The sequence below is a fragment of the Dermacentor albipictus genome, chromosome 6 (assembly GCF_038994185.2).
Source record: "Dermacentor albipictus isolate Rhodes 1998 colony chromosome 6, USDA_Dalb.pri_finalv2, whole genome shotgun sequence".
Lineage (NCBI taxonomy): Eukaryota > Metazoa > Arthropoda > Arachnida > Ixodida > Ixodidae > Dermacentor > Dermacentor albipictus.
Genome location: NC_091826.1, coordinates 134,461,710 through 134,478,798, shown reverse-complemented (window position 1 = coordinate 134,478,798; position 17,089 = coordinate 134,461,710). Strand labels below are relative to the sequence as shown.

At 45.6% G+C, this 17,089-nt stretch overlaps 1 protein-coding gene across 2 annotated transcripts in view; it reads left to right on the top strand.

The window, feature by feature from the left end:
• The window catches only part of Gat (GABA transporter), a 552,429-nt gene that overhangs the window by 334,671 nt on the left and 200,669 nt on the right, over positions 1 to 17,089 (top strand). The window lies entirely within an intron of this gene.

Below are 17,089 nucleotides of genomic sequence, written 5' to 3'. Positions count from 1 at the left end.
GCTCTCCTGTTGTGTTAGAGTAATAAATGCGGTATTTACAAATGGTTTCTAGCCCGTCGAAAAAGACAAGCTGCTTACAGATTTCTGGCATGTGGCCTCTGCTTACGCAGATGTCACCGGCGCATGCCCTTTTCCCCAACTTGCGGAAAGTGCCATGAAATATTGGTCTCCCCTATTTCAAATGCCGATTGTGAGTGCGGTGTTTTCACAAGTGTTTCTAAGAAATGCGGAGCGTCGAGACAAGTTGAATCTAGAGCAAATAATAGCACTGCTAGAACAAAGTTCGGGCGGTGGTTGCAAGGAGCTTCGACGTGCCCGCCGAACAGTTGAAAAATAAGGGAGGGAGTTGTGCTAATTACTATTGATGTGGTAGCATTTATGGACGATGGCAGGCATTCGCAGCCATAATTTTAGACTTTCATCGTCGTTCTTATTGATGGCGTCAAATCTGGGGCAGGAAAGCGCCACTGCTTTTGGATATTTCTGACTTCAGTTTAATCAACTTTTCCTGGTGCCCAGCGGGGACACTGGCTCATAGGTATCTTGCAAACAAACGTACGTTTTAATGGAATATCTAAAATATTTAAAAACGTTTTCGATTTCCTTTAATTTTGCATCGGACTACCCGCATCTTTGACTACTGCGCATGTAATACAGAGTATATGTTCATTCACTGCAAATCTTTCACACTGCGTTTTCGCCACTTTTACAAATTAGGTATGTGATTCTAAATTATATTTACATATCCATCGTACATCTTTGTGCCCCCATTCACCTTTAATCATCATTCTTCCTTCCATAAGCAATATACATTGCCTTGGATATCGTGGCATTACATCATGCATGTCTCATAGTGTCCATCCACGTATTTGTGTATGTGTATTTCGGCAAATATTGTGAAGAGTGTTGTGTTTCGAAAAAAAAAACAAAATGTAATCAATCGCTTCAATAAAGCTTCTCTTCACATTGGTTCCAACCTACGATTTTTACTTGCATAATATTACTTCTTTATGTGTGTATAGTTTTGTGCTTTGTTATTGTGCGTGCAGCGCTTTGCGATGAATTCCTTTTGAACACTGTCATTTATTGAGTTTGCAGAGCCCTCCACGTCACTAGGTAGCTGCCAAAGTTTCTCTTCCTGTGTTTAGACTTGATCCACCGACTCGCAGAGCGAACGCTCTTTCAACGCGCGGAACGCGCGCTCAAGATTGCAGTGTTCGCGGAGAGCGCGCAAGTGAACGAGGAAGAAGAAGGTGGGGTCCGCCGGCCTTTCAGTGGCTGATGGTGCTGTGTCCCTCGTGCGATATTGTCGCCGGAAGAGTGATCCCGTGCTGGCGGAGGAGGCGCCTCTTTTTTCCGTATGAGGTCTCTCGAATCGCCGAGATGAAAACGTCGCTTCTCCTCTTTCCCCTGGAATCCATTTTCAGCTTCGCACCGCTTAGCTGTTCCGAGCAGCGCGGCTCAGCACGAAAGCAGGGCAAGAAGAGTGCCTAAATATTCAATGATCAAATGGACGAGATTCTGGCCATGGACAGTTTCTAACTGCCCTTCCTTCTTATTTATTTATTTTTTACATTTAACGTTCCAACAACCGCAGTTCTACGAAAGGCATTACGAGCGAGTGGCTGGTGTTCTCCTGCAGAATAATTACGAGAGCACGTGTATTTAAAAGAAACGTACATGCTGACAAACCCACGACCAGTCAAGTCGTGGAAGAAATGTGAAAAGTACGAGACAATTACACCGCAAAAGTAAAAGTGCAGGACGTTCGTGCACTCCAGTCCCTAGACCAATGTAGCAGCTTCACCTTCACCCATTTCTGAGGATAACGCTGTCTGCACAGAAGTACAGTGATGTTAAACCGACTCAGAATAAAAATGCACCGACGATTACGATACTCCCTAATACGAAATTTGGGCCTAGCTCTGTACGTGGTTTTATTTCTCTATATGCTGACTGGCGCGGACAGCGTCTCCTGCGGCACGTTACAAATGGAGCGCAATGCGGCGGGACTGCCTGGCTAACTTGGAGTTCGCGAGAGGTGATGCGCTGGCGCGATTCGCAGTAGCCGCCACAGGCAGACCTGTCACAATAGGCGCGCTACTCTGACCGTTGTCGCCACGCTACACTTTTCTTCCCACATTTTTGCCCCGCCCTCCTGCTCCGATTTCCGCCTGATGTTCCATGGCACCATTCTCCTCCGCTTTCCTCCTCGCGTCTTTCATCCCCCGCTGCGCTCTGCATCCGCTCTGGATCCACTCCCTCATCCTTCGCTGTGCTAGTTCGCTTGGTTACGCCGAAGCTTGCCGCAAGAATGGACGCCTACGAGCCGCGCTCTAACATTTAGTGGGCCGGAAGTTTCAGAGTTACGAACATATATATACATGTAATTGCACAGAAGAGGTGTCTTCGTTGCGACGGCACTGCTCAAACATGCTGCACCGCTTCCTAGCAATCGTACCGCACATAGAAAGCGTACAGAATGCAAGATGGCACAGACTAGAGTGCTGGCTTATAACTAACAGTTTTATTAGAGGCAGGTAGGCACTTAATGTGAAGGACTCATCTATACCAGACAGTATGAAAGAACGAAAATAAGATACTCGCCAGCCCCCGCATCGCCTTTCTCCATTAGCAATCACAATGTGTCAATTGATATGTACACGTGTTCTGCGACGGTGGTTGCTGCTTATGACGCGGCGGCACCGTGGGACCTATCTTGAAAGCGATCTGCGATGAGGACAGAGTGCGCGGAGTACTGATAGCTTAGTGTGCGCTGTGTATTGGTCGCTTAGATGGCTTTGAAGCGATAGGCAGCACTAAGGTCAATTCGCTCGCTGCGGCTGCAGTGCTTCGTCACTCGAGCGTTTTGACGGCGAGTTCCCGCGGTCATCGACTTATGTGTGCCCAAGTTTGCTTGTGCGCGCTTGATACCATGCTTGTTAATTTAGTTAGTAAGCGAGCGCTTACAAGCTCATCATCATCATCATCAGCCTGGTTACGTCCACTGCAGGGCAAAGGCCTCTCCCATTCTTCTCCAACTACCCTGGTCATGTACTAATTTTGGCCATGTTGTCCCTGCAAATTTCTTAATTTCATCCGCCCACCTAACTTTCTGCCGCCCCCTGCTACGCTTCATTTCCCTTGGAGTCAAGTCCGTAACCCTTAATGACCATCGGTTATCTTCCCTCCTCATTACATGTCCTGCCCATCCCATTCCTTTTTCCTGATTTCAACTAAGATGTTACTAACTTGCGTTTGTTCCCTCACCCAATCTGCTCTTTTCTTATCCCTTAACGTTACACCCATCATTCTTCTTTCCATAGCTCGTTGCGTCGTCCTCAATTTAAGTAGAACCCTTTCCGTAAGCCTCCAGGTTTCTGCCCCATACGTGAGTACTGGTAAGACACAGCTCATGCTGGTAAGACAAGGTCATGCGACCAATATAACTACCAAGTTTACTTTGTATAGCTGCCAACTGCTTTGCTGTCGCACTCGAAACTTCGCCTTCCGGGAGAAACTGCGTCAGTTTTCGTCCACTTTCATCTTCGTTTATTATCGTCTCATATCAATTAAAAACAAGTGTTTTACTCTCGGCTTTGCTTGTTGCTCTTGTTTGTTTGCTTCATATGATTGTGACTTACTAAAATCGCCCCCCCCCCCCCGTTTCCCTTCTTGTCGTCCAATACATAGCGCGGATCTGTACTCCGATAGCTTTGATACCTTCAATTAGCATACGAGGGTGTATGGGCTGGCTTGTCATACCTTCAAGTTTCTCGTTATGCCTTGTGGCAGGAAGCATGTTCTATAGCCACTGCCGAGGCCGAGTTGTCGCGCTGGCTAGCAATCCAAGGCCCAATATATTACAGGTATAATACCCAAGAAAGTTTATAGAACAATGACGCCACTGTAGCTGAATTGGTAAGCGCATCAAACGCTCAATTCGAAGACGTGGATTCGTATCCCACCTACGGCCAGTTGTTTTTTTTTTTTCAGTTTCATTTGGTTGTAATTACTAGATATAACTCAAAAAGAAGTACTTCACTTTTTTCTTGATATCATTGCCTATTATATTGTTTTTATGTGCGTGTGACTTACAAAACCCGGCCTCCTCTTTTCCCCATTTCTTATACAGTATTAACGTCCCCGTAGAAAACTTTGATTCATTCAAATTCTTAGCCGTGGCACCGTCACACGACTTAACATGGCGCGCGCAGGCTCTTAACATAATATCATCCGTGAAGAAAATTCTATGATTTGTAAAACTCAATTCGCGGCAAGCTCGCTTACACGTAAAACTGTTGGCTTACAAGACGCTAATCAGACCTTCCGCCATATAGAATCCCCATTGCCTGTCTGACAAACGCTGTCGTATCCATTCACAACCATTAAGTTAGTTTAATTAATTCTTGTTACTCATATTACGTTAGTATGACGGCCCTCAAGGCTGAATGATCTTTACGTGGCCCTTCGCCGCCGCATTTCCAACCTATCTTTGTTTAGGAGTTCTTTTACGGCCTGGTCAAGTTGCCAGATCACGTTCCCATACTGGCACATTTTCTGGTTGTTTTTTTCACCGCGCAGCTACCGGATAGAACGGCCTTTTCAACGACATCACCGCGCTCATATGGCCGAGTTATTGCTTCAGAGCCGTCATGGCGTTGCTCACCGAACATCTCTATAACATTAAAAGCTAGGAAATTTGAATATCAGTGAAATCACTCCTTTAAACCGTCCTCAGCGTTGCTAAGCAGGCTGATGTTTAGGATTATTCCCGTCAAACGTCGTACCCTATGCTTCCCAATGTAAGTATTTGAATACATCTCGTGTGGATGCAATTAATATAACTGGATGTATTTAGTCGATTTGCCTGACACCTTGCCTGAGGACAAAGAAATTGCTTTGCTCGTGCAGTCCGTAAGGCGATGTAACCAGTCTTTCCAGTGGTAACCTAGCTATATATCTGGCTTTAGTGCAGCAATTCAAGTAATTATATTTTTTTAAATTCCGAAGTACTTGGACATCGGCGCACATTAAACGCTAAAGTCGTTAACGAGACTTTGTTTGTCCTGTCTGACTATCGAGTGTATCGACAGAATAAGATGCTTGAAACAAAGCAACGCCTTCGGTATCGGTGGAAATTTTTCTTACTGGGAACATTTAGTGAATATTTTACACAGCCGTGTTGCATATTTTTTTTTCTTTTACTCATATCTTGTGCTATATAAACAAACCAAGAGGAAATCACTAATTCGTTCAGCACCATGACAATCGGCCTGAGTATCTATGGGTGTCCTTACTTAATCCAGAAGTCACACACTATGACCATTTTATGCGCTGCACAGAACTAGCAGAGAGAAAGTCTTCCAGCGCCATGTCATAAATCTGCTGTTCAAATTGCCGAAGAAAAAGATAAAAGGGAACTCGCGATCCTTTTTTGCCGAGACTTCTTTCTCTCATTTTTCAGACAACTTCCTTTTTGTGATGTTTTGATGTTCTCTGTCGCTGGCATCGCGCCATCAGATGCACTTTTACAGGACATTGTTGCTCTCCTGGTAAGCCTTTGGTCGTCCGAACCTCTGGTGCGTTTTTCTTACTCTTCTAGGTCTCAAATGTCACCGCGGCTCGGTGATGGCCCACTCCCTGAGGAGGTGGCTATCAATTTGCTGGCCTCTTTCTGAGCTCCTTCAAGGCCATTCTTTTCAGAGGCAGACTTCATCTATACCACTGCTCGGCCAAATCACTCCCGCTCCCCATTGTCCTTTTGCATCAAGGGCGCTCCATTGCCAGATTGATCGCATTCTCGTCTATTCTGTGTTTGTTTGTACTTCATACATTAACAATCTCGTTATTATCTCTGACATGCAAGATTTAATGTTCTTGGAATGTTTTTGCGCAAAATCTCTGCAAAGAAGTTGCCAGAGCAGGGCGCAAATCTTGCAGGCTGTCACCTTGATGTTAACCGGTATGGTCACGTAGCACTTACTTGGAATTGGGAAAAGGATATAGAAAGAAAGGAGATGAGGCACTAACAAAGTATGCACACGATGTTCACATATTTCTGCTAATTTTCTGTCGATCATGCCACCCAGGCCCTCTCCAGAAAATGCAGTAATGAGGGCTAATCAAATCTTGTTTGTATCGACAATCTGCTATTTTAATGCGCGAGCACCGCAGGATGTTGCAGTTCCAACTAGGTGGGAGCTGATTTACGCAACTGCTTGGTAAAGAATAAATAATTGAAAGCGTGTTTCAAGAATTATATGTGCAGATATCTCTTATGTTCAAGGATGCCATCGTGTGTGGCAGTGCTAATTCCAGGCGTCCCATTGCATTATATGTGAAAAGCTTTAAAGACACCCTGGGATGCCTATAGCACGGCCTTCATGGTGCTTCCATATATACACTCCACTTGGGCATGGACAGTGCCATATACGTAGTACGGACAATTCTGTAAAAGCGGTCTTTCATGCAGTTGCAATTTCTGAAACAAGTTTTCAGTTTCCTGTATTCTTTTGCAAGCATAAGCAAAGCTGCATCAACCTCACAAATTCTTCAACAGGCAATTAAAGGTATTGCCATTTGTTCGGTGTGTTGCAAAACTGACTTGGAAAGCATATTTAGCAATTAAGAGGCTGCAAAAAATGTTGAATTGTGAGCCAGGGGTGCTATGCAGGATGCCCCGAGTTTCTCGTTCACCCGAGTTTTGCCCGAGTTTGCTCGACGGCAGTCAGTGAACGGAGATAGCGCGCAACGGGCCGAAGGTGCAGGCAAAAAATATGTAGACAGAAAGTCGCGTATGACAACATGAGCGCACCCTGCGCGGCACGCTGCTTCCACGTTTCAAGCGCAGAAGGCTGCACAACGAAACGCGCCAGCGCCGCGTATTGTTATCAACGGATTATCGCAACTTAGCGATACCGTGACTGCCCCGCTGTCTGTCAGCACACTTGCCGTGAGCCGTTTGCCACGCCTTTCCCGGGCGCGTCAAGGGCGTGCCTCATCTTTCGGGCGCTATCTATCTATCCTCCATCGAATGCGAACGGGGTACATGCGGCGCATTCTTGCACCTACACTTTCACTCAAACGAATACGTTAAAATGCGACAAATAAAATAACGCAAAGTTTTATGTCTTTAGGTATCTGTTTTTCGTTTTCAATGCTAGAAATTTGTGATGATAAACGGAGATCGAGCAAATTATTAAATTTTGCACATCTTGCCGTGAGTGGCGACAGGGAGGCGAAAGCTTAGAAGCGGTACATTGAAACGGGTCGCACACACGAGGGCGTTCATACGGTGATAAGTCGCCTAGGGGCGCTGCAGTGCTATTCTCAATAAAGTCGGTCATGATCCATGGAGGGTCATGGCCACTCTTTCTCTATTAGGGTAATAGAAACGCAGCGCCGCGGTACGGCTGTTCATCGCAGGCGCTTCACTAGGCTATTAAGGCCCCCGCTTTACCAACTAAAAACGACACAACAGCTGTCGCTGTAAAATGGCGGTATGTTATTTTAGAGTGCGTAGTGTCGCAGTTCAGTGAAAATGTACCAGTTTATCTTTGTGCGCGAAGCCTTTGCGATACATTGCGAAACGTGCGTGCTTCCCCAGCGACAGAATTCATCGCTTGTCATCGCTTGCCCAGTGAAGGCGCCTCTGAGCGCACGTACGCAGTATATGAGTGTGTTGTGCAGTCGAAGGTGCTTGCGGATTACCTCTGCTGGAGCCAGCAGCGATCGCAGATGGATATCGTAACGACACCGCAGCACTCGCATTTTGGGAGGTGAGGACTCTTGTGTGCAGTTATGAAATCAGATTTCGAACGGAGAGATGTGTTGGAACTGTTGAGTGCGCAGTGCTTGTGATGAAGAAATGTCATTGCACTGGCCCCAGAAGAGCGAGCGATTCTCGGACGCTGATCGTGTTTACGACGTTGTGGCTCCGTTTCATCACCGATGACAGAGCAGCTATCTGAAACGACTGCTGCAATAAGCCCTCCTCAGCATCGTCGTCCCCCTCGACGCCTTGCAAGCACCTACAGTGACGTGCCGATAATTATTTACTGTGCGCTACGCGCCGCAATGCAGGCAATGAAACCGTGTTGTGCGGCCATCTCAGCCCGAGAAGATGTGTGCCAGCGACAGTCAACGCTTTGTTTTCGATAGTGGTGCTCAGTACATCACCGATGACAGTGCGTTGTGCGTGTTTTATGTCGGCGGTCAAGATTGTTGATGCCTCTCAGCTCGACACCGCGTCGCTGTTGCCGGCAGATAAGTTGGGCGTGGCCCAACTGTAGTGGGTGCGCGCGCAATAGTTACATGCCTCGCGCGGGGCGTGACCTCTGGTTTTGATTGACAGGCGAACTCGTGCTAAACTCGTACATCGCGAAACCCCCTCCGAGTTCAACTCGGGAACATGGCGGCGGCAGCAGCAGCGGCAGCGGCATTGCATCCAGCGGCAGCAAGCGTCAGTATGACCGTCCGGACCCGTTCACCTGCATGACCGGCGGGGAGTTTCAGCGTCATTTTCGCCTGTCGAAGACATCAGTGTGCTGGCTGTGTGACGAGCGAGGCGAAGACTCTCGTCTGCGGTGACAGCGTGGCGGGCTTCGTTCGCTCACCGTCTTAGAGCAAGTCATCTGTGCCCTCCGTTTCTACGGGACTGGGAGTTTTCAGGGAAGCGTCGGCGCCGAGCGTTACATCGGACGCCATCAAACTACTGTTAGCCACTGTGTCAGAGATGTGTCTGACGCGCTTATCGATGCGGCAGTGCGTAAGCGGTGGCTAGCTTTCCAGAATACTGCGGCGGAGCGGGCATATATAAAAGAATGCTTCCCACTTCGTGGGAACATTACGAACGTAGTCGGGTGTGTCGAAGGAACGTACGTAGGAATTAAGGCGCCTTCAATGTCAGCGTTACTGTGATTAACATACTTTTTCGCTGGTTGATCACTTTTTGTCAATTGTTCTATTTATCTGTCAGGGTGCTTTCCAAATGGCTCACTTTCTTGGGAAAGGGGTTAAGTATAAATAGATAAATGGATATCACTAATTGTGTGAAGTAACCTATGAATCCTAATCTCATAAAGAACTTGGGGTTCTTCATTGGTGAAGTTACTAAGTATGCACAATGCTGAATTTTGGTCATGCGTAATCTATCGGCCGCACTATGAAACAGCGAGGCATTGCACAATTTGTTGCAGCGCGAGATGTGGATGTTGCGCCAAGCCGGTTGTGCCTATGCATTTGTGGCGAAATGAAAATGCATTGAGAATCTTAGTGTGTTGGCTTGCATGAAGAAAATACTTCAGATTGTTTGCTCTGTTCACTGTCGATGCATGTGCCAGAGGTTCAGTGCATCTTCTTTTTTTTTGGGGGGGGGGGGCGGCGTTATTTTGGATGGATAAATTGTATATTTTCGTCTCATAATGGGGCTCTAATTCTTAAGCATTAGAACAATGCACATCCGATACTCTGCAGAACTCTCTGTACGTGAAGATGTCATGAACCACCAAGGCATTATTACATATCGGGAGAAATGTGGTGCAGATGCCAATGAAAAGTGGGTCTTTAACCTACCATGATAAAAATAAAACTTGCAGAGCAAATAGACCATTTGTACAGCTTTAGAGCAATAACTACACAAAACGTGATATGCCCAAACGAGTAAACACTTGCCGCATTGCCAAAGTAGGCTGAGCGACATGCAGCATATGTTGGCATTGAACATGTCTCGTAACTGTTATTTTTATTGTAAGCCCTCGCTGTCACACCTTTCCCTCCAGCACTCCCTTTACTGAAACGTGGCACTGTCTTTCCATTGGTGTCATGATGATAATGGTAACGGCGGCAGCAAGGCTCGTTAATGCTTGCCTCTTTGATTCCTGTGAGTTTAGTGGTAAAGAATATGGCACGTTCATACATACAGCTGTGCTGCAAAATTTAACATTTGTGATTTTTTGGAGAACTAATTTGTGTTGGGAAATTTCAAAGATGTGCACCATTGTGGCCTAATAACTAGAGCATTGGTGAGGTTGAAGACGGTTTATTGGTATAGAAGCTTGAAGTTTAATTGCACAACAATTCGACGGGGCACAAAGAGAAATACACACCGCAGAATGCTTTGCTGTGTGTGTTACACTCCTTTGTGTGCCGTTGAATTGTTGTGCGATCCAACTTAAAATAGAGCATTGGGCTTCTTTGGTGCAGGAACGAGGAAGTGTGAGCTATTCGACAACATGCCAGTGCCTTGCCACACACTTATGGAAGTCGGAAGGTTTGCAAACAAAGCTTTGCTTTCAAATCCACCTGCTCATGTAATACAAGCGCTGATTGAAAGAACCATAACACAAAAATAATGGTGAAATCAATGGCCTGTGAAAAGTGTAATTTGTATATAGATACTGTTGACATAATAGGTGCCATACCGGTGCCATAATAGGTGCCATACCGGCCTCAAAATTGTACTGGACAGAGCAGTTTGTTTCCTATGTGAAGCTCGACCTCCCATTACATGCTGTGCAAATAACCAAGCTCAGTTTGTTTTGACGTGCTACACAACATTCAGTGTAATCTGTTTTTGATTCTAAAGAAGTGACAAACACCACCTCTTTTTCAAGGACGTCATGGGAATATTTGGCGAGACCTATTTCAGCCCCTCATAATGGAAGTGTGGCCAGCCAGCTTTGCTTGGATGCCTTTACAGATTTCTGCTCCTGATCATTGTGTGCTATCAAATTGCAGAAGCCTATGCAACTGGTGCAAGGCATTACGTGTTTCTATAGTCGGATACAACTTTAGGAGGCTGCGGAATCTGCACTTTAAGGCAGGTGAACACAAGCCTGCACCAATGGGCACGCACTCGAGACTGATATCGTGCCGCCAGACAGACTAATATTGCTCGTTGGAGAGGGACTATTTCTTTAGACGTGTAGGCAATCGGCTGCTGCGCTTTGGTCATCTGGGTGGGGCCTCTCCTGTCTTCTGAAGTTTTATCCGACTGTAAAGGATGCTGCTTTTCATACAACACAAAAGGACAAAGTGTACAATTATTTGGCCTATGAAATGGATACATCAGAAGTGTGCTATGCAAGGGCTTAAGATGTGTGAAATATGGTACATGCAATTATAAGACAATGTTAAAGAATATGTGGTATCGAACATGCATGTAATTTGTAAATGCATGGCACATTTGAATTGGGGAGTGTTGCAGTCATATGCACAGTCTATAGGTGATAGCATTATTAAGCTCCTGCTGTTTCCTTTCTTCATTGTGAATTACACACACCGTTCATCTTGTGGCTAATGAACACGCACTGTATTCTTGCACATAGAAAGAACAAACAGCATGATGACGTGTATGCTGCATTAGTGTATTTTTTATTTACATGGTCCAAGAGTGGCACAGGTTGTCTTACGTTTTTGCCTATTTTGAAGGGACACAAAGTGCATGTTATAAGTCTCCTAATATGCACAGCACAATGTTTACTGCAATAATTTTATTCATGTTCCTGAATAATAAACAAAATATTAAACTGAAAGCTCCTTTATAAGGTGCCTTCTGTGGGCTCGACAGGAGAGCAGTGAGGGCACCGATACTACTGTTGCGGAGCAGCCCTCTGGACCTTTGCCACACTCTCAAGAGCACGTGCCTGGCGCTCGCCTACTGCCACCAGGCGGTTGAGTGGCTCCAGCAGCAGAATGTTTTGCTGCAAAAAAGTGTATTGGAATGAATCAGCCACGTACAAACCATTATTTACAAAGAAAAATGCTCGTTGCACTATTAGTACCAAGTGCCCTTAAATGTGGAAGCCTCTAGTGTAGTATGCATAGTAAAACAATGCGTTGGGACAACATTGCTTTATTTTTCAAAACTGGGGTTTTCTTTTTCAGAGCCAATTGTCATGTTGATTAGTGTGACAGCAGCTGAGGTGGCCCTGCACCTTCACGAGTCTCTACTGTCAGCACCACAAACCTATTTTTGTTCGCTGCAAAACAAATGCCTCACCCTACAATCCCGTCTTATACGAGCTGATTGCATCCTATGCCTACAAACATCATATTCTTGTCCCATTACGCAATTTTCTACCATCCTTGGCTGTAGTTCTCTCTCCTTGACATTCATTCTGTAATGCTTATGTAATCACCTGATATGAATTGGCAACAAGTGATCGAATACGTGCATGGCCTGCCTGCCGATTCCTTTCTTTTTTAATCTCAACTAGCATATCAGTTGCCACGGTTTACTACGCCACTGTCTTCCTGCCTTAATGCTATCTGCAACAATTTTTGTTACTTCGCTTTCTACACAGTCCTTGACATCTCAAGTTTCTTTGTTAACCTCCAGGTTTATGTCCCATATTGCATAACCGGTGGAATGCAATGATTCTAGACTTTTTTCAAGGATATCGGTAACGTGGCGATCACGATTCGGTAATGCCTTCCATGTGCTGTTCAACCCATGAAATTTTTGTATAAGTTTCCTGCTTTATATCAGTACTTGCTATTGATATTTCACTTGGATAAAGATACTCTTCCATAAATTTTCTAGCTTAATGTCACTCATGAATTTCTGTTGCCTTACCAAGTTAGTGGAGGTTACCTTCATCTATTCCATATTTTCGCGGGCCCACTTGCACGTAAAAGCACGAACACTCATTGGTTCTCACTGCCTTCTTTAAACTGCTGGACATTCAGTTCGTTACTACGAAAGTGACTTAATCCGTGCACTCTTATTATGCTAAATATGAAACAGTAGAAATATACTTATCTGCAGTTTGTCGAAGTCTCCTTCACTGTGTTGGTAGCGAGATCCATCGTCGGTACCACCTCGTCGCTTCGTAGCTATATAGGATGTCTACCTTTTGCCCACACAATGTAATGTTCGTGACGCTCGCAGTCACGCAGAGTGGAGGAACTCGGCGCACTCGCAGAAGCAGCACCGGACAAGTTGTTTCTTCAGCACTTCGCCGTGAACAGTAGGTGCGCGTTGCGATCTGTAAAATCGCCGAAGCTATTGGCAGTCTTACCGGGTGCACGGGAAGATTGCCCACGGAGGAACAGAACTATCCAAGAAATAGTGGCCTTCGTCGAGCCTGATCACTACGTCGCGCACTGCAAGCTCGTTGTACGGGTTTGTTTACACTGGGCCTCCCTGATGCTTAGCCGCCATGCTTGCCCGGTGAATGGATGTGATGACGCCACTACAGCGCTCCCTCGTGGTATAATGCGAAGCGTACTAAATTACAAATTAGTCTAAGACGCATTCAGTGCACATCTCGTAAGCTTCAAAATGCTTCTAAACCACGTTAAAGTAACTAATAATATTGTACTAAATGCATTTGTTTTACAACTTGCTTCTGCATGTAATGCACTCGGTGGAACGACAAACAAGTGAAAGAAGGCACGACCATGCACCGACGGTATGATCACGTGAGCCCCAGTTTGTCGACCGCCCAGAAGGCAACGCGCAAGAAATGATAGCCAGCCAGAGTGAATCTAGATAAACCAATGAAACTGGAGGCTTGTCGAAAGATAAACTGTGTCTCGGTACCATTCGTGCTTTCATTTTGGGGTGTCGCCAGAACTCGTGAAGATCCCGAGTTTCGCCAAACTCGGCGCATCCTGCATAGCGCCCCAGCTCAGTAAAAATGCCATATGAGTAATAAGCGAAAGCTCATATTTAAATGTTCATATTTGACTACACTTGACATAAATTTGACTAATGCAGACCGAACGGATGAAGAAATCATTTTTTCTAAGCAACGCAAAGTAAGTCGAATCGTACTAAGCTCTAGCTTTTAGGTTACAGCTTTAGTTAGATGGCTCTTGACACCATGGCACCATGACGGGACGTGACGCCCACCCAGAGACTGAATTCCCACCTCTTTAACGGTAACTACATTCGTTTTAATGTGTTATCATTCTGAAGGTACTTAAGACAGTTTCTGGAGGCTGTATATATATCTACCTATATCTCCAACGGCTTTTCTGCAACTTGGCACACTAGGCCCGATATGGCATCAGGGTGCTGCGTTGAGAGAACAGCGTTTTAAACTAACTCTCGACCAACATGGGCGAGTAGGTATGTGGCATGTATACCACTCTTCAACGAACCTTTTTCATGTCAACATGTGTAACCTGCGATCGGGAGCTGGGTACGAGACATTGGGTGTGCACCGCTCTTCAATATATATCTGTGACGCTGACTTGAAGCATTTCCAAAGGGCCATTGAGTTTACGCCGCCTTTTATTGAACCATTTTGATGCGTACACAGTGCATTTGATGATTTTTGTTATTTTGCTAAACCATCACTAACAATACCCATCAATAACAAATTACGCGGAAGATTTCAATGGCACATCATTAATTCTTACCTACAGTACTCAAGAGAAAAGTATATAACAGCTGTGTCTTACAGGTACTCACGTGTAGGGCAGAAACCTGGAGGCTTACGAAAAGGGTTCTACATAAATCGAGGGCGACGCAACGAACTATGGAAAGAAGAATGATGGGTGTAACGTTAAGGGATAAGAAAAGAGCAGATTGGGTGAGGGAACAAACGCGAGTTAGTAACATCTTAGTTGAAATCAGGAAAAAGGAATGGGATGGGCAGGACATGTAATGAGGAGGGAAGATAACCGATGGTCATTAAGGGTTACGGACTTGACTCCAAGGGAAATGAAGCGTAGCAGGGGGCGGCAGAAAGTTAGGTGGGCGGATGAAATTAAGAAATTTGCAGGGACAACATGGCCAAAATTAGTACATGACCAGGGTAGTTGGAGAAGAATGGGAGAGGCCTTTGCCCTGCAGTGGACGTAACCAGGCTGATGATGATGATGATGAGCTTGTAAGCGCTCGCTTACTAACTAAATTAACAAGCATGGTATCAAGCGCGCACAAGCAAACTTGGGCACACATAAGTCGATGACCGCGGGAACTCGCCGTCAAAACGCTCGAGTGACGAAGCACTGCAGCCGCAGCGAGCGAATTGACCTTAGTGCTGCCTATCGCTTCAAAGCCATCTAAGCGACCAATACACAGCGCACACTAAGCTATCAGTACTCCGCGCACTCTGTCCTCATCGCAGATCGCTTTCAAGATAGGTCCCACGGTGCCGCCGCGTCATAAGCAGCAACCACCGTCGCAGAACACGTGTACATATCAATTGACACATTGTGATTGCTAATGGAGAAAGGCGATGCGGGGGCTGGCGAGTATCTTATTTTCGTTCTTTCATACTGTCTGGTATAGATGAGTCCTTCATATTCAGAACCAAGCAGAATCAAAAAGTCAGAACCAAGCAATGACTCACCTGACTTGATTCCCACAAGGTATGAGATTCGTATGTTGTGCGGAAGCTCTGTGTCAGCAGCTTAGATAATCGGCTGTGTCTTAATGCATTGGCATCCAGGCACTTAACGTAATTTTCGGGGACTATCTGTGCATCGATATAATTATGTTTGTGCTTAACCGCTTTCCCTTTTGCCTGTCTCACTGCGTAGTCAGATGTCGAATCGATAGCGTGTCGGGCTATCGTGCTGGTGTTCGAAACCGACCACAGGATCAACTCTAGTCACTGTGACGATGTGTACATCATGATCATCATCATCAGCAGCGTTGTTACGCGCACTCCAAGGCAAAAGCCTCTCCCATACTTCTCCAACAACCCCGGTCATGTACTAATTGTGGCCATGTCGTCCCTGCAAACTTCTTGATCTCATCCACCCACCTAACTTTCTGCCGCCCCCTGCTACGCTTCCCTTCCCTTGGAATTCAGTCCGTAACCCTTAATGACGATCGGCTGTCTTCCCTCCTCATTACATGTCTTGCCCATGCCCATTTCTATTTCTTGATTTCAACTAAGATGTCATTAACTCGAGTTTGTTCCCTCACCCAATCTGCTCTTTTCTTATCCCTGAACCTTACACCTATCATTCTTCTTTCCATAGATCGATGCGTCGTCGTCAATCTAAGTAGAACCCTTTTCGTAAGCCTCCAGGTTTCTGTCCCGTACGTGAGTACTCGTAAGACACAGCTATTATACACTTTTCTCTTGAGGAATAATGGCAACCTGCTGTCCATGATTTGAGAATGCCTGCCAAACGCACCCCAGCCCATTCTTAGTCTTCTGATTATTTCCGTCTCATGATCCGGATCCGCCGCCACTACCTGCCCTAAGTAGACGTATTTCCTTACCACTTCCAGTGCCTCGCTACCTATTGTAAATAGCTGTTCTCTTCCGGGACTGTTAAACATTACTTTAGTTTTCTGCAGATTAATTTTTAGACCCACTCTTCTGCTTTGCCTCTCCAGGTCAGTGAGCATGCATTGCAGTTGGTCCCCTGAGTTACTAAGCAAGGCAATATCATCAGCGAATCGCAAGTTACTAAGGTATTCTCAATTAACTTTTATCCCCATTTCTTCCCAACGCAGGTCTCTGAATACCTCCTGTAAACACGCTGTGAATAGCATGGGAGAGATCGTATCTCCCTGCCTGACGCCTTTCTTTATTGGGATTTTGTTGCTTTCTTTATAGAGGACTACGGTGGCTGTGGAGCCGCTATAGATATCTTACAGGATTTTTACATACGGCTCGTCTACACCCTGATTTCGTAATGCCTCCATGGCTGCTGAGGCTTCGACTGAATCAAACGCTTTTACGCAGTCAATGAAAGCAATGTATAAGGGTTTGTTATATTCCGCACATTCCTCTATCACCTGATTGATAGTGTGAATATGGTGTATTGTAGAGTAGCCTTTGCGGAATCCTGCCTGGTCCTTTGCTTGGCAGAAGTCTAAGAGGTTCCTGATTCTATTTGCGACTACATTAGTAAATAGTTTGTAGGCAACTGACAGTAAGCTGATCGGCCTATAATTTTTCAAGTCTTTGGCGTCCCCTTTCTTATGGATTAGGATTATGTTAGCGTTCTTGCAAGATTCCGGTAGGCTCGGGGTCATGAGGCATTGCGTATACAGGGCGGCCAGTTTCTCTAGAACAATATACCCACCATCCTTCAGCAAATCTGATGTTACCTGATCCTCCCCAGCTGCCTTCCCCCTTTGCATATCTCCCAAGACTTTCTTTTCTTC